The sequence below is a fragment of the Sus scrofa genome, chromosome 5, assembly GCF_054392235.1.
Source record: "Sus scrofa isolate SSC_HxYL_T2T_F1_AM1 chromosome 5, Sscrofa_HxYL_maternal_Yorkshire_Landrace_v2.0, whole genome shotgun sequence".
Taxonomy (NCBI): domain Eukaryota; kingdom Metazoa; phylum Chordata; class Mammalia; order Artiodactyla; family Suidae; genus Sus; species Sus scrofa.
The window spans coordinates 9,609,026-9,632,856 of NC_139387.1; the positions used below are offsets into that span (position 1 = coordinate 9,609,026).

Consider the following 23,831-nt stretch of genomic DNA (forward strand, 5'->3'; position numbering starts at 1 on the left):
GGCTGCAATCTGGGATTTTGTAGAGAACCTGAATCACGTTCCTAGCGATTCCAAGGAAACTGGCAGTAAATCCTCTTCTTTGGCCTGTTTTCATTTGCTTGTTTATTTTGGCTGGGTAAGTTTGAAGTGGGACCTCCCTCACCTAGGCTGAAGGTGCGGGTGTGTGTGTATGTGCTTGGGCAATTGACAGACACAGAAAGAGGAAGCTCCTCTTCTTATATCTCCAACTCAGGCTCTTTTTGCAGCAACCTATATCTATTTTTCGGGAGCGGCGGGGGAGGGGTGGTGGTGGTGCGTCTGTGGCATGTGGAAGTTCCCTGGCCAGGGATCAGATCTGCACCACATTAGCCACCCGAGCCACTGCAGTGACAACGCTGGATCGTTAACCTCCTGTGCCACAGCGGGAACTCCAACACAGCAACCTGTAAATCATCACCAGCCACATCCCTGATTATTCTGACACATGTACAAACCCAAAATAGGGTCACCCAGGAATGGCCTTGTTCTCCTTGCTAATGGCTGTTGAGTCCCTGAATGTCACGACCCAACAGGAAAGGCTTTGTGAGGTCAGAAAGCATTTTCCCTTCCTGGGTCCCTCTGGGGGCTGGTGTAGAGCCTGGCTTCATTTATCAAATATCCACAAGGGCCTTGTGTGGGCCAGGTGGCTCAGGTGTGACCTTGACCAGATAATGATGCCTCTCTGTGCCTCAGTTTCCTCATCTGCCAGATGGCAGTCGCTGCTGCCTGCTGAAAGAATGATGAGCTGAGCGCACTGCTTTCCGCGTAGCAATTGCTCAGTGAATAGCAGTTGTGATGAAGCTGATGACCCTGTGTGTCTGGTGCTGAGCATGCAAAGATGACTAAGACCTAGTCCTTGCTCGCCCTCTGTTCCTCTGAGGGCCCATTCGCCTATCTTCCAGAAAATTTCTATGCATTTTAAATCATACACACACACACACACACTCTCTCTCTCTCTCTCACGCACATAAATACTTGCATAAAGATACATCCAATACTGTATATTTTCTTTTTTCCATTTAATGACATATCCAGGGGGATCCACTTTACTTTTTTTTTGTTTTTTATTGTTTTTGCTCTTTAGGGCAGCACCTGTGGCACATGGAAGTTCCCAGGCTAGAAGTCAAATCACAACTGCAGCTGCCAGCCTACGCCACAGTCACGCACGATCCTTAACCCACGGAGCAAGGCTAGGGATCGAACCTGCGTCTTTATGGATCCTAGTTGGGCTCGTTACCGCTGAGCCACAATGGGAACTCTGGGAATCAACTTTTAATCAGGAACCGAGGGAGGGGCAGAAATTAACAAGAAGTAAGAAAAGAGAGTGAGGAGACGCAAGCATGTTCTGGGTGATGGGAATAGCAGCGGCAAGGCTCTGCCGCCAGATGCAAGGTGGTAGCTGGGACTAGAACCCACTGATGGCAGAGTTTGAGATGGGTTCATCAAAATCAGCCTAATTGGGCCGGTTTTGCAAAAAGGAAATTGAGGACTGACCTTCTCACTGTTTATAAATATTAGAAACAGCATTTCCTGGGTGCTTAGAGTGTGCTAGGCCTCATGCTAACAGCCTTCCTTGTGTTATCTCATTTCATCTTCACGTCAGCTCTGAATTGATGGCGTGGTTATTAATCCCATTTTACAGATGAAGAAACTGAGGCTCAGAGAAGCTAAGTGATTTGCTCAAAGTCTCACAGACTGTCAGTGGTGGAGTGGGATTTGAACCAGGCGGTCTGGCTGATTTCGAAGAGAGGGCAGTGGATGATGGCTTGAAGCAAAGTCTTAATTCTCTGCTCAGGAATTGAACCTGGGCAGCCTGGATGAACACCAGGAATCCTAGCCACTAGACTGGTTAGAGGCTAAAAGCAGAATTGCCTTGATTCTTGCCCCCTGTTGAAAGCAAGAATGATTCAAGGAGGCTAAGACTGTAAAAATAGGTGTAAAATTTATTGTTAGAACACTGTACAACATGTGGGAGAGCACAGAAATACAGAGAATTAGACTATTTATCTCAGGCAGAAGTAAAGCGGTAATACACACCCAAAGGAGATGGGAGCGTGCGGGCGTCCCCCTGAAGGAAGAGCACGCCAGGGAGGTGATTTAAATTACTTATATAGGACAGTTCTTCCGGGTCTTTGTCTTCCCTTGGCCGGTTAGTTTGTTTTATTTTTCACACCTGACCAGATCTAGGGTCCTCCCCTGATCTGAGTGCACATCTTTTGGCCAAGATGGATCCAAAGCAGAGCATGGTGGGAAGGTGATCCGGATTTATTGCGGCCTGGCACCCCTCCCTTTCTGACCCAGAAGGGTCTCTCTGCGCATGCGTAGCTGGCGTCTCCCCGATCCTGTGGATGGGGAGTACAGGACCTCTTTGTTCCGTCCAAGCAGGGCTCAGCCCCTCTTTTGATCTTGTCATCACATGACATTAAGTTCACAGAGGACAAGTACCCGTTATTTGCCTTGTGCCTGTTATTTCTATCTTGAAGCATAGATAGGTGGCTGGTTGTAAATGTTTATCCCGGAGCCCGCCTATCTCCTTCCTCAGGAAGTATAAATAAGAGGCTAGTTGCAAATGTCATCCTGGAGCCCATCTACCTCCCGCCTCATGGCCACTGCACAGGCTAAAGGCCTCCAAAGAGCCACCCCATCTGGATGGCTCTCCTAGTTCCCCCTATCTCTGCTCTGCTTGAGGTTACACTTCTGCCCTGTACCTGATCTTCCTTTCTGGGTGACCTGGAGAGTCACTGACACTGACTCTGAGCCACTGAAACTCCCTTAGTTGCGGAACATCTGAAGTTCTTTCGTCCTCAACACTCTTTTCTGGTTCCCTTGGTCACAGCGTCCCATTTTCCTTAAGGGACCCACCCTCTCTCTCAGTACTTTTGGTTCAGAAGGGACTGACTCCTCCCACTGGCTTCAGGGGTGGGGCCATTTACCTAAGCCTGGCCAATTGGAGCACTGCAGTTCTTGGCTACGATGATTGGCTCAAAGAAGGTAAAGTGACTCAAGATGGGCCAATCAGAGACAAGTACTGAAACCAACTTCGGAATTCTTAGGAAAACACACACATAACACCCAAGAGGCCGAGAGCATCATGATTGTCAGTCGTGTGCAAAATACTGTACCAACATTTTCACACATATTGATGGAGAAACCGAGGCTCAGAGAGGCAAAGCCCCATTCCTAAGACCATACTACTATGCTAGGAAGTAAATGGAGCTGGTCCACACCACACCACGCTGCCCCGCCAGGTGCTCCTACAGCATCCTTGGGGACAAGTGGGAGGCACAGAGAGGGCAGGTAAAAGATCCGGAGTGCTCTGGGCCACTCATCAGCCTGCACTGCTGAGGCCTTGGCTCTTTCCTCTGCACTGCCCTATCAATGCTAGGAGTGGGTTTTGGATGCAGAAGTAATCCAATCTGGTCCCTGCTACCTTCGAGAGGCCCTTGGTCTTGTGGGGGAAACAGATGCATTCAGATGATTTATGATGCACAGTGAGAAGAAAACACAAGGGGACAACAAATCAGTTCTTTAAATTATATGTATATATATATATATATTTTTTTTTTTTTTAAGTAAGGGCTGCACCTGCAGTATATGGAAATACCCAGGCAAGGGGTTGAATCAGAGCTGCACCACAGCCACAGCAACGCAGGATCCAGGCCGCACCTGCTACCTACACCACAGCTCACGGCAACGCCAAATCCTTAACCAGGGATCGAACCCGCATCCTCATGGATCCTAGTCGGGTTCGTTAACCACTGAGCCATGACAGGAACTCCTCATTTAGTATTATTCCTAATTACTTGCCTGTGTTATTTGAAATGTGTAAAGATGCTGTTTTTAAAATGAATTTATTTACATTTTTATTTTGGCTGCATCTGTGGCATGTGGAAGTTCTGGGTCTAACCCATGCAACTCAACCTGCAGCAGTGCCAACGCTGGACCCTTAACCTGCCATGCCACCAAGGGAACTCCAAGAGGCTGTTTTAATATACCATGGTATGGATCTACCATAATTTACTTAACTGTTCTTTGATGAGCTTCTGATTATTTCTGATATTTTTAAGGGAGAAATTAATTAAAGCAGAATGGGGAGGGAAGAGTGGGGGAGGTGGGGATTAAGAAGGAACCAAAAAATTACATCTGATCTGGCCTTTGAAGGAAGAGTAGAATTCTTCCTTTAGTAACCAGTGAGCAGGGGTAAAGCTGACTGGTGGTGGGAACTGTTATAATATTCCAGAAGGAAGGGGACCTGAACCAAGATGGTGGCCCTAGACATGCAAGGGAGAGGAGAGGGAGGTGAGTGGCATCTTTGAGCCAGGGTGAATGGGTATTTGCATGGAGCAGGGAGGCCATGGAAGGGGGTAAATGTTTATCTTCTAAATTAGCTTGGGGAGGAGTTCCTGTCATGGCTCAGTGGTTAATGAATCTGACTAGGAACCATGGGGTTGCGGGTTTGATCCCTGGCCTTGCTCAGAGGGTTAAGGATCTGGCATTGCCGTGAGCTGTGGTGTAGGTTGCAGACTTGGCTCGGATCCATCGTTGCTGTGTCTGTGGCGTAGGCCGGCGGCTACAGCGCCAATTAAATCCCTAGCGTGGGAACCTCCATGTTCCGTGAGTGCGGCCCTAGAAAAGACAAAAAAAAAAAAAGTTAGCTGGGGACAGGATGAGGCAAGGCGGGAAGCCACCAACTCAGGCTCCTAGTGCCACCTGCTGCTTACCTGCCATGTCATTCAGGCCAGGTGACTTTCTGTCTTTGAGCCCCTTTCTGGCAACCCAAGCCTAAAAATACCCACCACCTGCCCCTGCCCCTGCCCCTGCCAGCCTGGGGCCTCTGTAAGTTGAGACCCAAAGAATGCCCCTGTTGAACAGGGGCTGAGAACCAGCATTTGAGTGTGGCTTGGCCTGACTGCTCTGAATGTCAGGTGGTGTCTGGTTTCCATGTAAGCATAAGATATGGTGAGATAAATGAGACCAGGACTTTGCCCTGGAGGGGTTCCTGTGTAGAGAGGAAGAGCCAGGAAGTCATGAACAAATGGTGATGATGCAATTGATGATAAGTCTTGTTTGTTTGCTGGGAAAGCCCTGAGCAACTTCCTACCTGGAGCTGGGAAGGAATTTCCCTATAGGACTCTTTCTGGAGGATCTTTATTCATGCTACAAATTTATTTTGAACATGTTCTCTATACTAGCCCTTATACTAAGTACTGCGATTATATCAGGAAAGAAAAAGGACAAAAATCTTTGTTCTTGCAGGGCTTATGTTTTACGGGAGGAAGCCGAATAGTAAATCAGGCAAACTCTGTTATGACAGCAATTAAATGACGTGGGGGACAGCTAGAGCTTGGAGAGGGGGCATCAGGACCGCATGTAGTGGCTTTGGCGATGTTACTCAGGTGATCAGGGCAAGCCTTGCTGAGTGGGGAATATGCGAGCAAACCGTTGCAGAAAGTGAGGGAGGGAGCATTCAGATACCTGAGGGAACAGCAATCCCAGCAGAGGGAACAGCCAATGCAAAGGACTTGAGGCCAACAGTGCTTCATTTGTTCTAGGAACAGCAAAGGGTCAGTGCAGGGGGGAAGAAGGGAAGAGATCAGACAAGGCTGGTTGGGTGGGTGGAATATTAGATGAAGCAAGTTTCTGCTGGGATTTTTAAGGACCTTGGCTCTTACTTTTGTGAAATGGGCAGCTAGTGGAGGGTTTTGAGCAAAGCAGTGCCATGTTCTGATTTAGGTTTTAAAATAATCCCTCTGGTTCCTGCATTAAAGTAGACTGGAACAGGGGGCAAGTTTGGAAAAAGGGAAAAAGGTTAGAACATTGCAATAATCCTGGGCCACTTGGGCTGCTAGAACAAATTACCATAGACTGGGTGGCTTATCAACAACAGCCTTTTTTTTTTTTTTTAAAGAGCTGTACCTGCGGCATATGGAGGTTCCCAGGCTAGGGGCTGAATTGGAACTGTCGCTGCCAGCCTACACCACAGCCACAGCAATGCCAGATCCGAGCCGCATCTGCAACCTACAGTGAAGCTCAAGACAACATCAGATCCTTAACCCACTGAACGAGGCCAGGGATCGAACCCGCATCCTCATGGATATCAGTCAGGTTTCTTAACCTGCTGAGCCGCAACAGGAACTCCAACAATAGACGTTTATTTCCTGTTGTTCAGGAGGCTGAAAGTCCAAGATCAGGGTGGCTGTCAGCACGATCAGGTTCTGGTGAGGGCCCTTTTCTAGGTTACAGACTGCGATTCTTATTATATTCTCATGTGGCAGAAAGGCTAGAGTTCCCTGGTGTCTCTCTTTTAAAGACACCAGTCTCATCCATGAAGACGCCACCCATACGACCTAACCACCTCCTAAGGCCCTGACATTGGGGGTTAGGATTTCAACATATGAATGGGGGAAGGGGACACAAACATTCAGTCCCTAACAAGAATATCGCAATAATCATGGATGCGGGGTGATAGCAATGGAGATGAAGTGGAAGTGGTCAGAGGCTAGATCAATTTTGCTGGTAGAGCCAATATAATTTCCTGCTCCAGTGGGTAAGGGGGTGGGAGGAGAGATTCAAGGATGACTTGGAGTTTCCTGGTGGCAGAGCTGGTTAAAAATCCAGTGTTGTCATTGCAACAGGTGGGTTCCATCCCTGGCTCAGGGAACTTTCACATGCCGCGGGCGCAGCCAAAAGAAAAGAAAAAACAAAAAACAATCAAAGAAGGAGTTCCCGTCGTGGCTCAGTGGTTAACGAATCCGACTAGGAACCATGAGGTTGCGGGTTCGATCCCTGGCCTTGCTCAGTGGGTTGAGGATCCGGCATTGCCGTGAGCTGGGGTGTAGGTGGCAGAGGTGGCTCGGATCCCAAGGCTCTGTGGCTCTGGCGTAGGCTGGCTAGAGCTCCGATTAGACCCCTAGCCTGGGAATCTCCACATGCCACTTGGGAATCTCCACATGCCTAGGGTGCGGCCCTAGAAAAGACAAAAAGACAAAAACAAACAAACAAACAAACAAACCAACAAAAAACAATCAAAGAAGACTGCAGGAGTTCTGGGCTGGGGCTGAAAGGATGGAATTGCTAACTGCTGTTGTGAGGCTAAGCAGGTGCAGGTCTCTTCTGCCTTTGAAAGATGGTTCTACTGTGGGCATGTTGAGTAGGGCTTCAGTGGGCCTGTTGAGATCCTCTTGGACCTCAAGTATGAAGTGTTGAGTACACAGTTCGGGGGAGGAGTCTGGGCTAGGGGTAGAAATAAATTTGGGGATCTTGAACACATTAAAGCCAGAACTTGCTTGGATTTTGTTTTTCAGTTAAACCGAGTTGGGTGTGGACCTGGCAAACAGAAATGGGCTAGGTGACTAGAATGCTATCTGAAGAATTTTGCTAGTTAGGCCACCTAGAGCGAGATGGGGCAAGAAAAAGCGCTGCCACCTAGAGCGAGATGGGGCAAGAAAAAGCGCTGCTAAGTGAAGGAGGAAGAAAAACCGCATCCTCAACTTTGCAATTTCATCTCGCTTTACTGCCCACAGCACCTCTCTATACATTCATTCCACAATTCCACATGCATCCTTCAGCCGACAACTTGCCGTTCGATCTTGCTTCATCTTCAAACGGGCCCAAATGGAGGCAACTAGCGTTAAAAGAAGTGTAGCGCCATACAGCCAGCGAGTGCCAGGGACAGAGATTGGAGCCTGTGACTCTGTCCCTGCACTCCAAGAAGCTCAGGGGCGGGCAGGGTTGGAGGTCGGATGGAGGTGGGGAGGCGACTCTTGGCAGGTCTGTGAGCGGTGGGAGAACCGGGAACCATCCCAGCGGCGAGGGTAGGGGACAGCGGCTCCTTTAAGGCCGGGCGGGTGATCTCAGCCTCGGGTTTGCCGCCCCGCCCTCCCCGGCGGCGCGCTCAGTGCGCAGGCGCGCCGCGGCGGCACTCCGCTGGGCCCCGGACGCGCCGGCGGCGGCGAGACGCCGGGGCTGCGGTGCTGTCCGCTTGCCTCTCCCGCAGAGTCCAGCTGCCGAGCATCGCCCGCCCGCGCCGCCGCCATGGGCTCCTGAGGTACCCCTCCCGCTCGCCCTGCGCTGGAGGCCCTGAGGGGGGCGGCCGAGGGCTCCCGGGGCTGGGGGTGCTGCTCCGTTCTGGAGAGGCCCGTTCTGGGGGCGCCCGATGGGTCGCCTTGGCCGCGGGTCCCCGGTTGGGGAGGGGACTAAGGTGGCCGGCCTAGCCCCGGAGGGAAGGGGCGTCGGGCGGCCCCGCCAGGGCCGCCCTGCGCCCCCTGCTCGCCCTGCGAGGTCGCGGGGCCGCCCGTGGGTGTGCCCTGGCCCCCTCCTCGCCAACGTGGCGGGGCCCGCGCCTGGAGTGTAATCGGACCTGCCCGTGGGGGTGGCTGAGGGAGAGGGGAGGCGGATGGACAGGCCGTTTGCAAGTGGGATTGTGTGCGCCCGGTGGGTGTGCTGGCGCCTGGCACTGCCGAGCGAGCGGGGGAGTCAGCCTTGCCCTGTGCCGGTAGCTGTGATCTGGGATGGTGGCTGGCCTGGCCAGGCCTTTGGGGATGCATGCTTGAAGGTGTACACACGCCTTGTGTACAGGTGGGCAATCCGGAGGGTCCCCCACGGGAACCTGGGGCTCTAAAGATATTTGCTTGGAGAGGGACCACAGAGATGGTTCAGAGTGTGTGCCTCCACCTTGTACCTTTCCTTCCTGAGCACACTGCTGGGGGCTAGTGCTGGTCGACTCCAGGCCAAAGGCAAGGTGATGGGGTTGAGAGGTGGGCATGGCTATCTGTTCCCATCCCTTACCCCTCTGGGGTTGTGCAAGGCCAGACATTACACATGCACACACACCCAGGGAGCTGTGGGGCAAAGCAGGTGTTTGCATGTCTGATACCTGTGTGTGAGGTGAAGGCCATGTATTATTTATCTGACTGCCTGGTACCTTATGTAAGGAAAGAAGCAGCAATCTGTGCCCTGGAGGCCATTGTGCCGCCGAGGCCGCCAGGCAAACAAGCTCACGCACCTGCAGCCGAGGCGCAGGTCTCAGAGGTGTGACTCCTTCACAGGCTATGTATGTGTGCAGCATCCCTGCCTGTCGCCCTTCCTTTTCAGCGTGCTTGGTGGACCCTCTGGATTCTGCACATCAGGACATCTTGCCAGCGGGGGCTGTGTCCATCAGGATGGGGACGGTGGAGCGGGAAGGCCCCAGCAGTCAGACCTATGTGTCCATTTTATCAGGCTTTGGACACAAACCTCTCAGGTTGATGGGGGAATCAAACCTAGAAACAAGTAGTTACAGTGATGTGAAAACCTATAAAATAGAGGGAATGCAGAGTGGGTTTGGCACTGGGGGAGAGGGAACAGGGCCAGCAGAGAAGGCTCCAACAGGAGGGGAGAGCTGAGCTGGAGCTGGAAGGGTGACTAGCATTCCACCCAGGGGGAGCCCATGTCTCCTTGTCTGTGTATGTGGCAGGCCCGGATGGAGCTGTCGGTGAACCAGGACCTCTCTCTTGCTGCCCGATCTTGCCACCTTGTAACTTACTGAGCATCTACTCCGTGCCAGATGCTCTAAAGATGAATGAGACCTTGTGCCCCGCCTCTGAGGGCTTCCAGTTTGCTGGGGAGATGGAAATAGACAGTGACCCCAATCCAAAGATGAGGCCCCGGTAGCCAGTATGATAGCCACTGTGCAGGAAAAGGCACTGTCCATCCCTCACCACTCCCCCCACCCCAGACTACAGGCATCCTGGTTCCTTTGTGCAGCCTTTGGGATCCTGGGTGTGTTGTAAGTTGCTTAAGGATTCTGGATGTGTTGGAAGTTGCTTGGGGATTCTGGATGTGTTGGAAGTTGCCCTCCCGTGGTAGTGGGTTATACCAGGAAGTCCTTCTAAAGGTCTCCGGGTGGTGGGAAGGAGAGCTTCAAGGCACAGTGGGCGCAAGTGATCTTGCCCTAGTTCAGCGGTGTTGGCCGAGTTCTGTGTCTGGAGGCTGTTTTCTCCTCCTCTGCCTTTGAGGTTTCGCTCCTGGTTTCTGGCGGGGCCAGCCCAGCTCTCTCCTTGAGAGGAGCTCCGTGCTATTTCCAGTCCCTGCTGTGCTCATTTCTCCCGTAAATTCCCTCGAGTGGATGCAGCCTGGGAAGGCAGAGTACGGCTCTTTATTGTTTTGAAACCAAGTAACTGAAAGCCCTTCTCACTGCAGGGCCTCGAGACTGGGGATTGGGTGTGTGAGCAGCTGGGAAAGTCAGCAGCTGGGAGAGCTCTGGGGGGCCTGCCTCTGGACCTTCATGGGCAGTGAGCATTGGCTGAAGACCTACTGTGTGCCCAGCGCGGTGCTGTGTGGTGGGTGGTGTCTTCTCAGAGGCTGTGGTTGCCTGAGGCCGTTCACCGTGTAACAGATAGGCCACAGACAGTGCTCTGCTTGTGGCGGAAACAGGGCCAGAGGACAATGGGAACAACAGCTCGTTTATTAAGCACTTACTGTGTGCCAGGCACAGTTCAAAGCACTTGCATGAATTACTGCGTTTCATCCTCCCACCACCCAGGGAGGTGGGGCGGTTACCTTCACCCTTTGCAGAGGCGGCAGCCTAGGAGGGTAAAGCCGCGCTGGTCCGTGGAGCTGACCTCGGAACCCATGCTCTTCCCCGCTAACCCTGGAGTGTGCCAGGCGTCATCCTAAAAGTGACACATCCTGCGCCGTGAAGGACAGGTCTGCTCTGCCCTGGAGGGAGAGGGCCTTCTGGGCAGAGGTGTGGGGGCCTGAAATACCTCCCAGATGTGGCCGAGGTGGGCCCGGGGCATGAAGACCTTTGAAGGTCCTGCTGAGGAATTTGAACTTGACTCTGCTGCAGTCAACAGGGAGCACTGCAAGTTTCCCAAAGGAAGAGGCTCCCTGAGCCGGATGTTACAGGACAGCATGGCCGCGTCGTCTTCCTTTCTTCCCGCAAGTAGCTCCAGGAAGGCTGGGCCTCTCTCCCCTTTGCTTCCCCTCAGGTCACTGGCATCTTTGTTAGTCCCTGCTGCCTTTCCCTTTTATTCTTCCAGCAGCTTCTGGTCTTGACAGCCCTGCGTGACTCAGGGCAGGCCTCCGGAGCCCACTGCTGCAATGGTGTCTGCTGTACCCCAGCCGGGCTGGCTGTGGGGTGGCTCCCTGAGCTGGAACCGAGGTTCTTCCTGGCTGTCCTGGGTCTCGCAGGTCCTTGCCGCCTCCTCACACTGTGGATCTGGGTGGGCAGCTGCCTTGCCCAGGTGAGCACTGTTGAGCTTGTCCATCTCCCAGGCCCCTGTGCTCGTCAGTGCTGTAAACACAGGCAGAGGAGACTGGGGACATCGTGGGAACTGGGGCTCAGGGAGCCGGCTCTCACTGCCAGATCCCACGTGCGGGGTCATGAAGGGGATGCCCGCCCCACCCACCTGCTTTGCTGGGTGTTGAGCGGCCAGCTGAGCACCCCGGTTCCTCCTTCCCTGCAGGGCTGGAAGACTAGGGGTCTTCGCACAAGACATCTGTTGAGGCACAGCTGAGGGGGTCCATGTCAGCTGTGGGAGCCCATGGGTGTAGCACATGCGGGGAGGAATCAGAAGACTAATGAATTGGGTGCTTTAGGAGAGGAGGCTGAGAATTCAGGAAGGGGACAGAAGTGGTCATGGGGAGAGCGGGAGGTCAGCTGAGCATTCTAGAGAGAGAATTGGGACTGCGGTTGAAACTTCCCTCTCTCGTTAGCCCTGTGGCCTCGGACACGTTGCTTATCAGGTTCAAATTCCCATACTTTAAACATGGGGGGAGGAGTTCTCTGGTGGCTCAGTGGGTTAAGGATCCAGTGTTGTCACTGCTGGGTTCGAACCCTGGCCTGGGAACTTATGCATGCTCTGGGCCCAGAAAAAAAAAAAAGTAGCGGGAAGATGATGCCCTTTCCTTCATCTGTAAAAGGGGCGTAATAGTAATACAGCCATCGTGTGGCCGTCACGTCCTGATGTCTCCGAGGAGCTCAGCACAGCCCTGGGCACATAGGACATGCTCAGTAAACACTGGCTTTTGTTAATACCTTACAGCCTGTTTAATTCATTCAGGGAAGAGGTATTGCCTGTGTGCCTGGGAGTGCAGAGAGCCGAGTCCAGCTGGGGAGGGAGCTGTTCCAGTTGTCCTGGGTGCTCTGAGGGAACACGGGGCATTCCTTCCTGGGTAGGCACTTGGCTGTCGAGGTGACATTTAAGCTGTCACCGTGTGTAAGGAGAGGAAGCAGGTTCCAGGTAGGGGGAACCTTTACATATGCAAAGCCAAGGGCTGCTGTTCTTTGTCTGCAGAATTGTTTGGCATCGGGGCTCAGCGCATAGTAGACCTTGAGTAAATGTTAATTGGATATGATCTTCTCGGCCTCAAAGAGGACAGGAAGGGGGAGAAGTTTGGATGATCCCCAAGTTTCAGGTTTTCTTTTTTGCCCTCCCCATCTTGTCTGCCGGGTGGGATACAGGGCAGGTACCTTAATGCAGTGCAGCTAAGCTGCCAGCGTTCTTATCAGGGACTTGGCCCCAGCTTTGCCTGAGCCTTGGGAGGGGAGGCGCTGGAATTAGCGTTTGTTCACATTCCTGTTTGCTGCTGTTTTAGTGCATCTGAAACCCTACACTTGGGTTAGAAGGATGACACGGGGCCTCTGTCTGATTGGTCGTTTTTCCAGTCTTGGGTTAATGGTGGCTCAGTATCTCGCATGATGCCATGCACCAAGTAGGTGCTGAAATAACTCGCCTTTTTTTTTTTTTTTTTTTTTTTTTTGCTTTTTGGGCCGCCCTCGTGGCATATGGAGGTTCCCAGGCTAGGGGTCAAATCGGAACTATAGCTGCTGGCCTAAGCCACAGCCACAGTCACACAGGATCTGAGCCACATCTGCAACCTACACCACAGTTCACGATAGTGCTGGATCCTTAACCCACTGAGCAAGATCGAACCCACAACCTCATGGTTCCTAGTCAGATTGGTTTCCACTGCGCCACATGGGAACTCCTGAAATAGCTTTTGATTAAACAAACTAATGGTTGGGTGAGTTAGTATCATTGCCACTCAGGATAAGGCTGGAATTATTCTTGAGAAGTGACAGATCAGAGCAGGGTTGGTTTACTAGAACTGAGTTTATATCAGGAGCTGACAGGTACATTAAATGGCCTTGGGTCTGCCCAAGGGAAGGCTCCAGCCGATGGTCTGGAGTCTCAGGCCTGGGCTGGGAGGCAGGAAGCCCCAGGGTCACCTCCTTTCCCTTCTCCTCTGGGGCGGAAACCAGAGAGGGAAGATCCCACCCAGAAAAGCTTTGTGCCTGACCTGCGTCACTTCCAGCTCCACCATGTTTAAAAAAAGTCACACACAACTAATTAAGTATTTCACGGAAAGTTTGCAGTGTTGATCTCAGTGTTTCAGCCTGTGAGAAACAGTAGACTTCTCTGCTTTTGAAAACAGTACTTTCTGATTAAATTTGGAACACAAAAGATTGAAGGGTAAGAATAAAAATCACCCCAACTTCTAATAAGCAAGAAATACTCACTGTTGAAGCTTGAGCACCTTTTCCTTCTGGGCGTAACCCTGCATTATCCCACTGTTCACAGAAGGCCGAGTCAGAACCCCTGACGCGGAAAAGCTAGCCGTAGACAGGGAAGAATGAGAGACTTCCTAAAACAGAGCCCCTCGGGGCTTTATTTCAAGGTGTCCGTGGGAAAGATGTGGTCCCCCCCGGATGGTGGATGGCACTGTGGCGTGAGGGCAGGCGGAGCGCTGCCCGGAGTCAGAGGGCCTGGTGATGCCCTTGGGCCAGGCACTTGCCCTCCAGTGGGGCTGCTCATCCCCCTCCGCCCACCTCCTGGCTGCCACAGGGCTCGGGTAAGGTTCCAGGATGGAAAGCCCTGGCCCCTCAGGGGGGCCTGTTTCTTTTTGGAGGGAGAGCAGGTCTTTACAGTCAGGTGAAGACGGGATGGAGAAGGGTGTGTGTGTGTGTGTGTGTGTGTCCTTTTCCAACCTGAAATCTGTTTGGTGATCCTCCTAAAGACTCCAGTCTCCTTACTGGGGAACCTTGGTCTGCGGACCCTATAGCTTCTGGCCATGGGTTGTCCTGGGTGGCTGTCCCTCACCTCAGCAAAGGGGGTGGAGTGAGACCTCTAGAAGTTACCATCTCTGTCGCCCTGGAAGGGATTTTCAGATCAGATAGCCTTCCCATGCTGAGAGAAATGCGTGGAGTTTGGTGCCTTTATCGCCCCCGTGCCCCCTGCCGTGGACAGCCCGCCCTCAGGGAGGCCCTGTCCTACTGGCAGGTGGCCGAGCACCTCCGCTCTGCTTTGGTGCCGTTCCCCAGAGCCGTCTGGGTCATCACTTACAGGAAAGCTCCGAGGGAAAGCTAACTAACCCCATGGCTGCTGCTGCTGCAGCCCCGGCAGAGGCTTCTGGTCTCCATCTCTAGCAGCTGTGTTTTTTTATTCCATCTAGAATGAACGGAAAATCTGGGATTCCATCAGCAGTCATTTTGGGCGCCTGCAGGTGCAATGATAGGTGTTGGTGAAGGGATATGTGTGAAAAAACTAATATTAATTAATATTAACATACTAATTAGTACTAATATGACTAATCCTTACCGGAATTGGTGTAGGACTTTGCAGTTTACAAATTACTTTTCACAAATATCGTTTCATTTTATCCTCCCAGTGGCCCTGGAATCTTGGAATTATTGCACCTCTTTCATAGATGGATAGACTGAATTTGCCTAAGATCCTGTGGAAGGAAGCACCTGGGTTTTCCATTTCAAATCCTGGGCCCTCGCTGCTGTGAGTGGCCCCTCCAGCACAGCCATGCCCCCAGGGAGCCTGCAGCCCCACTGGGAAGCCCGGCAGGTGGAATTGCTGCTTAGACGTGGAAAGCACATTAATGGAGCACCAGGTCGAAGCAGTGGGGGCCCCAGGAGGCAGCAGTCTGTTCTGCTGAGGCTCCCTGGGGACAAGGCAGTTGAACTGGGGGCCCTGACGGTGGCAGGTGGTAGGTGCAGAAGTGGGGAGGCCTTCCAGGTAGTGGGGCCACCTGGAGCACACGCACGGGCAGGTCAGTGGAGGAGCGGAGGGGGCGAACTCCCCCAGAGCACTTGTCGTCAAGGCCTCGCCTCCAGGAAGAGAAGTGCATCTCTGCACGAGTTTGTCAGTGGGTTTTAAACAAATAAGGTATGTGAAAGTCTAGATGCTCCAAACAGTACATATTTGCTTTACCCCCCCCCCCAAAAAAAGGTTGAGGAGTTCCCATCGTGGCGCAGCGGAAGTGAATCCAACTAGGAACCATGATGTTGCAGGTTCGATCCCTAGCCTTGCTCAGTAGGTTAAGGATCTGGTGTTGCTGTGGCTGTGGTGTAGGCTGGCAGCTGTAGCTCCGAGTAGACCCCTAGCCTGGGAACCTCCATATGCCACAGGTGCAGCCCTAAAAAAAAACAAAAAAAAAAAGGTTGATACAGGAGTTCCCTTCATGGGGAGTGGAAACAAATCCGACTAGTGTCCATGAGGATGCAGGTTCGATCCCTGGCCTCGCTTAGTGGGTTAAGGAGCCGTGAGCTGTGGTGGAGGCTGCAGACATGGCTGGGATCTGATGTTGCTGTGGCTGTGACGTAGGCCAGCAGCTACAGCTCTGATTCAATCCCTAGCCTGGGTGCAGCCCTAAAAAGCCAAAAAAAAAAAAAAAAAAAATGAGGCACTGTGCAGTGGTGACAAAAATGTCGGTAGCAGTAACCTCAGTGCACTCGAGTATGCTTTCACTTACAGGAGTTCTTGGCCGTCCAGTGTGCTGGAGCAGGGCACAGGAAATGGGCAGGTTGGCGAGGGTTCTTCCTCTCCCGTGCCGGTTGGTGTGCCAAGAGGTAGCCCCCACTCCACTGGGGGCAGAAGACCGTTTCTTCCATTTGCAGTTTGTGGAGCTGTGTGGGGGTGGGAGGAAGCCGGTCCCTGCCTGCGGCGTTTGCCCGGCTGTCCTCACTCACAGCGCGGACACCAGGAACCCAGAGGCACGCCTCTGTCCTCTGCCAGCTGCCCGCTTGGTGAGTGACGAGTGAGGTTTAGGTGGCCCTTGCTGTTACGTAACAGGTCCATGATGGACACGGCAGTGAGTGTCACAGAGCCTGAGTGTGTCTTGCGTGGCTGTGGTGCCCCTCCAGCTCGTGCAGGGGAAGTGCCAAGAGATGCTTATCGCTCATGCAGGATGGCCAGACTCTACTCCCACCCCCTCCCTGCCAGGCCTGCCTCTCGTGCACAGTCCTGGCCTGTCTGCTCCTCCCCTGGCGCCAGTGCCCAGGGAGACCAATTAAGGCTGGGTGTCCTGGAAACTGTAGTCACCGTCCACCCTTCCACCTGCCCTGGGACCAGGGCACCAGAGCCTCTGTGTGCTGGGAAGGGCCAAGGGGCCAAGCGGGTCTGGCCCTTCGTTCACAGGTGAGGAAATGTGAGTTCGTGGACCAGGGCACTGGGCACCTTGGGGCTGATCCAGATTCAGAGCCATCTCCTGCCCCGTGCTCTCTTAGTCTGCTGAAAATGGGGCTTTTCTTTACTGTTTCTTCATCTGGCATCCTTGGAACCACACATTGTCAGTAATTTCCCCAATAATTAAGCTTATTTTTTTTGGATGAGTGATTAAAATGTATGCTGCCTCTTTGGCAACATTTTCAAAATTACGGATGCCTAAAGGCTTTTACCCAGCAGTTGCACTTCTAGGAATTTATCTGACAGAGGAGTTACCGCATATGCAAAATAACTGATTTGCAAGGTTAGTCATTGCCGCCTCATTTTTAAAATGTTTCTGACCACGCCCCCCCAAAATTCTCCGGGCCACGTTATCAAGCCTGTGCCACAGCAGTGACCTGAGCCACAGCAGTGACAACACCGATCCTTAACTGCTAGGCCACTGGGGAATTGTGCTGCCTCATTTTTCATAGCAAAAGGTTGGAAGCAACCTGAAGGTCCATCAGCAGGGGGCCAGGAGCCAGTGCAAACCACAGAATACTCTGCTGCCATAAGAAATAAGATGGAGACCCCATGCACAGATACAGAGCCATTGCCAAGATAGACCGCCGTGAAAGAAGTGGGCACGGGGCCATGCGTCCGTGTGAAGTGAAGGGAAGTAGTAAGTGCCTTTGCTACTGTATTTGCTCGGAGCCCCTGGGGAGTCGCAAGAAGCTGGCGATTGGGTGCCCCTGGGTTGGGGCTGGTGCCAGGAGACTGTTCACTGGAGACCCTTCATATCTTTTGAGTGCTGATTCATGTGAATATGTGACTTTTTAAAAAAATTAAAATGAATAAAATCAAGTAAACATGAACCCTGAGGAATGTATTGTCACCTCTTGTCCAATGAAGGAAAGTCAAGGCCACCCCTTCAAGGGCTGGCCGTCTGCACTTAGGCCCCTGACCACCAGCTAATCAAAAATACAGGCTTGGGAGTTTCCGTTGTGACTCAGAGGGTTAAGAATCCGACTGGTATCCATGAGGATGCAGGTTTGATCCCTGGCCTCCCTCAGTGGTTAAGGATCCAGCATTGCTGCAAGCTGTGCCAAAGGTCACAGATGCAGCTTGGATCTGGTGTTGCCATGGCTGTGGCTGTGGCCAGCAGCTGCAGTTCCGAATCAACCCTAGCCTGGGACCTTCCATGTGCCACTGGAGTGGCCTTAAAAAAAAAAAAAATGCAGGCTTGGGTTTCACAAATGTGGACCAGATGTGGGGGTTTGGGTGTTTCTTGGGAAATCTGGCTCCTAGCCCTGGCCCTGGAGAAATGCAGTCCCCTCCCGTTGGCCCCTCTGAAACACTGCTGTTGTCTGATTCGTCATTTTAAATCCTTGCTCTGATATGCTTATTTCCTGACCCCGGAAGCCTTCAGAGCCTTCCCCACTGACATAAACAAAGCCCTGTCCCAGGCCCTGTTTACCCGGCCTCCCTTGTTGAGCCGCAGTTGACTGGTCTCTTTTTCCTCCCTCTATCTCCTCACCTTCCCACCTCTGTGCCTTTGCTCATGCTCTTCCCTCTGCCTGCTTGCCTTTCCTTCCCTTCGTCTCCACGTGCCCACATCCTGTCTGCCTCTCAAGGCCCAGCTCAGTTTCCACCTCCGCACAGCCCTCTGTCCTCCTCTGCTCTTTCTCTGTTCCTCTCCGCTGGCACTTAAGCCTTTTACCTTGGGTCTCAGGTGTCTGACTGGGCTGCAGGCTCCTTTAGGGCAGAGTCCACGTAATGCTCACAGCCCTGGATGTTCCGTGTTCGCTGAGTGGGTGAGTGGTAGCTGTCCTCTTCATGGTGGGGTTGGGAGCCCTGGGGGAGGGGGCAAGGCCTGTTTCACATCCGCCAGCCCCGGTGCCTGGCACGGGGCGGACCCAGCCCCGCCGCAGGAATCACGCAGCTCCTGCCCGGGTGCTCGTGTATGTTCTTTCCCGCATCTGCACAAGAACCGTCAAGCGTGGTGGCTGTGGGTCACTATACGGATAAAGGAGCAGAGCAAACATCGTGTCCAGGTCACAGTGAGAAGCAGGATTTGGACACAGGTCTGGCTGCCACCTGACTCCTGCATTTGATCGGTTTATTCTCCCCCTCCCCTAAGTCGTCATACTGATCCCTCAGGGCACTCATTCCCTGTCCCACTGGCCCCGGCAACCTTGTATTTGAGTGTATTTTCTTCCCCACTGGGCTGTAAACTCGTAAGGCTTAGAGTCTTGCCTGAGTCTCTTACCCTTGGACTTGGCACACAGAAGGTGCCCAAAGGCCTACGTGTATTAACTTACTACAGTAAAGTACACACACAGATGTGCAGTGCAATGGATTTTTACATCTGTAGATACTCATGTAAACCACTGTCCAGATCAAGCTGCACAATATCCCCAGCCCTCCCTGGAGTTCCCTGGGGGCTCCCTAGGTCCTCCTCCAGGTCACGAACCTCCAAGGTAACCACTTCTCAAACCTCATCACGATGGACTTGTTTTGACCTTGCAAATGGAATCACAGGAAGTCCTCTAGTGAGAGGCACTCGGGTTGTGTCCACCGTGACATAGAGGTCCTCTGTTTAAACATACGGTTGACCCTTGAACAACATGGCTTTGAGCTGCTGGGTCCATTTATACATGGGGTTTTTTCAATGAATACATGCAGTACTGCATGACCTACAGCTGGTTGAATCCCGAGATGTGGAATCGCAGCTACAGAGGGCTCGCAGATACAGAGGGCCGACCTTAAGTCATACCTGGATTCTCAACCCCCGAGGGTTGGCACCGCTAACCCAACTGTTTTTCAAGGGTCAGCCACCACTGTGTAGTCATTCTGAGGATGGGCATTTGGGTTGTGTCCAGGCTTTTGCTGTTATAAACAGGGCTGCTCTGGGGTCCCAGGGTCAGGGCAGGGTCGGGGGTCTCCGCTTAGCCAGCCTGCTCCCACGGCCAGTGGGACTCTTGAGGTTCAAGGTTTCGCATCCAAAGGGGAGCCGTTTGCCTGGGGAGGGGGGTGTTAGCTGGCTGGGAAGGTTGTCCCATTAGAGGGACACAGCGTCCAGTTAGAAAGGCCGAGCCCTGGCCCATCTGTTCTCAGTTTGGGAGAAAACTGTAAGAATCAAGATTTGGCCTGCTATGGATTGAAAAAAAACAAAACAAAATGACAGGGCTGCATTAAGCCCTCGCTGAAGGATTTTGGATTACTTTCTTGTTCTCACTTGTGTCAGCACCTACCCTCCACCCAACACCAAGTGAAAGATAGACACAATTGGATGATTTTTCTTTCCTGGTTGAGAGATGCGTGGGAATGTGGCCCCGGGAGAAGAGGGACAGATGCCACTGGAGTGGCCACGGCTTGTGTGTGTTGATTGAAGGGGAGCGGAACTAGGAGCCAGGACCCTGCCCCCTCGTGAGGGCATGTGGTCCTCTTTCCAAAGGCCAGCGGGCAGAGCTGCCCAGCCCCTGGCTGCTCTTTGCCTCTGATCCCCTCTGGAGAAGGGCCAGGCTGGGGGTTGCTGACCTGCTCTGATGTGGGTCAACTCCCCCCTCCCCCCACCAAAAAAAGCAGCCACCCAGAAGTTCCCAGAGCAGACAGCCCCAGGGGGGACCAGAGGACCTGTCATCCCCAGGCGGCTGCAGTGGGAGCGGTGGCCAGTTCAGATTAACCCAGCTCTAGTCAAGGGCTGCCCAGTGAGCTCAGCAAAGGTGGCAGTTTCTCCACGCAGCTTAAATAAAAGGGCCCAAACCCCTCCCAGGCTGTGTTAATATTCCAGAGACGCGTTGCCTGCCCGGCTCGGCCCATGGGTGTGTGGTGACTGCCCGCGTGAGCACTTCATGGTCGCAGCTCACAAGGCTTTGGATGTGAAACTAATGAATGAAAATATGACCTCAGAAGGTTTAAGAAAGAGCCAACAACCAGAGGCAGGACTGGCCCGGGTCTCGAAGGAGACTGTTGGGAGTGTGCACGTCTGGCCTGGCTGGAGGATGAAATGACTGAAACAGGAGCAGGTCATGCCAGGGGACATGGGGTGTGTGGGCCATGTTCTCAGCGCCTTCCTACGGTGACTTGTTTATTCCCCGCAGCTCTTCTCAGTGCTAAGCATGTCTGCAATCCCATTTTACAGCTGAGGAAGCTGCAGCGAGGAGAGGTAGCATAACTTGCCCACAGACACAAAGCGAGTAAGGGGCAAGGCTGAAAGTCAAGTCCGGGGGTCTGACTCCAGAGCCCACGGCCCTTTGACAGCGCTTGGGAATCTGGGGACCTGACAGAGCGGCTCAGGCAGTGTGAGGACCCCTTTCCCAGGATTCTGGGCAAGCAGCTTTAGCCCTCCATGCCTCTGTTTTCTCATCTGTAAAGGGATTCTTCGTTTCCTACTGCTGCTGTAACAAGTTGTCAGAAGCTGGAGTTCCCATGGTGGCTCAGCGGGTTAAGAACCTGACATAGTGTTTGTGAGGATGCAGCCTTGCTCAGTGGGTTAAGGATCCAGCATTGCTGCAAGTTGGGACATAGGTTGCAGATGCAGCTCAGATCTGGTGTGGCTGTGGCTGTGGTGTAGGCCAGCAGCTGCAGCTCTGATTCGACCCCTAGTCTGGGAACTTCCATGTCCTGCAGGTGCGGTCTTTAAAAAAAAAAAAGTAAAAAATGTAGTGGCTTAACATGCAAATATGTTACCATCCAGTTTTAAGGTCAGGAGTCCAGAATGTATTTCACGGGGCTAAAGTCAAGGTGTTGGCAGGGCCACTTTCCTTCTGGAGGCTCAAGGGGAGAATCTATTTCCTTGCCTTTTCCAGCTTCCTCCAACGCCTCTCTTTCTTCCTCCTATAAGGACCCCAGTGATTATATCTGGCCTACTCAGATAATCTGGAATGAAATCTCTTTATCTCAAGATCCTTAACTTAGGAGTTCCCCGTCTCCTGGTGCAGCAAAATCAAATCCAATTAGGAACCATGAGGTTGCAGGTTGGATCCCTGGCTTTGTGCACTGGGTTAAGGATCTGGGGTTGCTGTGAGCTGCTGCTTGAATCTGCTGTGGTGTAGGCTGGCGGCTACAGCTCCCATTAGACCCCTAGCTTGGGAGCTTCCGTATGCTTTGAGTGTGGCCCTAAAAAGACAAAAAAAAAAAAAAAAAAAAAAAAAATCCTTAACTTAATCACACCTGCCGCATCCCTTTGGCCGCGTAAGGTAAAATATTCACAGCTTCGGGGTTTAGGATGCGGGCATCTTTGGGAGGCCTTTTTTTAGCTTTCCACACAGGAAATCTGTGGGGGACACAGAACAGCAAAGTGTCCCCCAAGCATGAAGTGAAACGACCCAGAATGAAATCTGGGCGAGGTGGTGAGATTCTCTGAAATACCTTGTCCCCAAGGCAGGTGGCTGAGTCTGGTGACTATACAACACTCGGCAGCTTTTCTGGAAAAGGTGGGCATCCTCAGAAGGGGCGTCAGCCAGAAGACCTCTGTCCCGGAGAGGGATGGGGTGAGGGCTCTATTAGGGGAGGCGAGTGTTTGCTTCACTCCTAGTCGTTTTCTGGGGTGTGATGTGGTCCATCAGGCCTCGCCGGGGCCTGGAAGCAGGGCCCCCCCTCTTCGCTGTGCTCTGATCTCGTGCTTTCAAGCCCCCTTCTGGCAGCTGATAGCAGATGGAGGGGACATTCATAAATGGGCATTCCTCCCTTTTCTTGTGAGCCGGGTTCGCCCGACCCTGGCCCCCGACCCTGTGGAGCCTGGCTTTCCACAGGCGCGAGGTGAGCTCTGTCCAGTGGCGCTCGTGCCCGTCTGGGGATGCTCTGACTGCAGAAGACCCACCCCACATGCTGTCAGAGCGCCTGTCAACTGCAGAGTGCCACGGGTGCCCGTCACTCAGGCTGCGGTGCCCCTCGCCCTCCCCAGCAGCAGCCTGATGCAGGCATCCTGCCCAGGCACACCCCTGGCTCAGTGTCTGTCAGCTTCTCCCCAGAGCCGTCATTCAGCAAGTCCTTTTGCCCACATGGTCCCTGCCCTCATGGAGCCTGACTCAGATCGTTAAGGGAACAAATCTGATCACAATGATGGTAAATGCTAGAAAAGACCAGGGGAGACATGCCACATGCAAACTCCAGCAGGTCCTAGAAGGTGGTCGTTATCAAGGCAGGTGGGCATGAGGTCTGTGGGGGGAGCAAGAGAGCGTGCCAGTCCTGGCGGTTGGCACGGGGGTGTGGAGAGTGTCGTGAGTTTTAGAGTTGGAAGGAACTGCAAAGGGAACCTTCATTCCGTTGCCTCCTTATGCAGCCAAAGCCGGATGAGCACTGACCACGTCCAGGCTCTGACGTAGGTGCTGGGATCACAGCTACGCATAAGACGTGACTTCTGATCTCTGCCGGCTCCAGGCTGCTTGGGAAAAAGTCAGGGAAGAGTGAGCCACCCTGCAGAGGCTCCTCCATCACTGTTCCTGCCCCAGGAGACTTCTTGTCCTGTTTGATTGGGAGCTTCCTTATTCTGGAAGCAACTAGAACATTGCTAGACTGTGCCAGTTGGTAAAAGCATCTGTCTTGGCAGACTCACCTTCCTGTTGCTCATACCAGGTGGACCGGGCTGTGTCCTGATGGAGCTTGCAGGATAAGTCCCTTTGCCCTCGTTGCCACGTTGCAGGATGTGCGTGAGACGGTGTGACTCAGCCTCCATCCTCTGCCCTCACCCGGCCCTTCCTCCCTCCAGCCACACATCCAGGTCCTTCAGTGGCGCTCCGGATGGTGGGGAGGGGACCACATGACAGAAATCGGGCAGTGTGCAGCACATGGCTTAATGCCGGGCCTTCAGTCAGTCCTTTGATTGACTGGTTCTTCCTTTCCAGATCCCTGCTGTGTGTCTGGCACGGTGTCAGGCCTGGAGATGGAGCATGCGGGTGTGGGAGGCGGGAGCGCTGTCAGAACCAACCTCATGGAGGGAGCTCGGGGCGGCTGGGCGGGGTGGGCCGGCGCGCCGGGTGGTTTTAGGATGACTCGTGAGAGGCAGTTGTCACGTGCCACCAGGACCAGGTTGAGGGAGGGTGCATTGGCACAGGGCTACTTGGGGAGCAGGCAGGGAGGGCGGTTGGGACCCAGCCGCCCAGGGCCGCGGGCCCCGAGGAGGAGTTGGGACTGCATCCACTGTCAGAGCCTGCCGTGTTCTCAGAGGGTTTCAGGTCAGGAGGGAGGTGCTCATGTTTGCAAACAGGTGAAAAGAAGAAAGCACACTTGACTCCTGCTTCCCGGAGCATCCGCTCCCGGCAGCTCGGGAGGATGGTCCAGGCCCACCTCCTTTCTCCACCTTTCTGGAATCCAGAACGCTCGAAATCCCAGAGGTTCTTCCTAAGTCTGCAGCAAACTAATTTTGTGGCAAAAATCTGACCTGAATTGGTGCGA

General features: G+C 53.2%; 1 protein-coding gene across 2 annotated transcripts in view; it reads left to right on the forward strand.

Annotated features, from left to right (window-relative positions):
• The first annotated feature begins 7,914 nt into the window (after window positions 1-7,914).
• Window positions 7,915-23,831, forward strand: part of TMEM184B (transmembrane protein 184B) — a 48,619-nt gene continuing 32,702 nt past the window's right edge. For both annotated transcript variants that reach the window (XM_005655511.4, XM_001924228.7), the window contains exon 1: window positions 7,915-8,065. The gene's annotated coding sequence lies outside the window, so the exon portion shown is untranslated. The remainder of the gene's footprint in view (window positions 8,066-23,831) is intronic.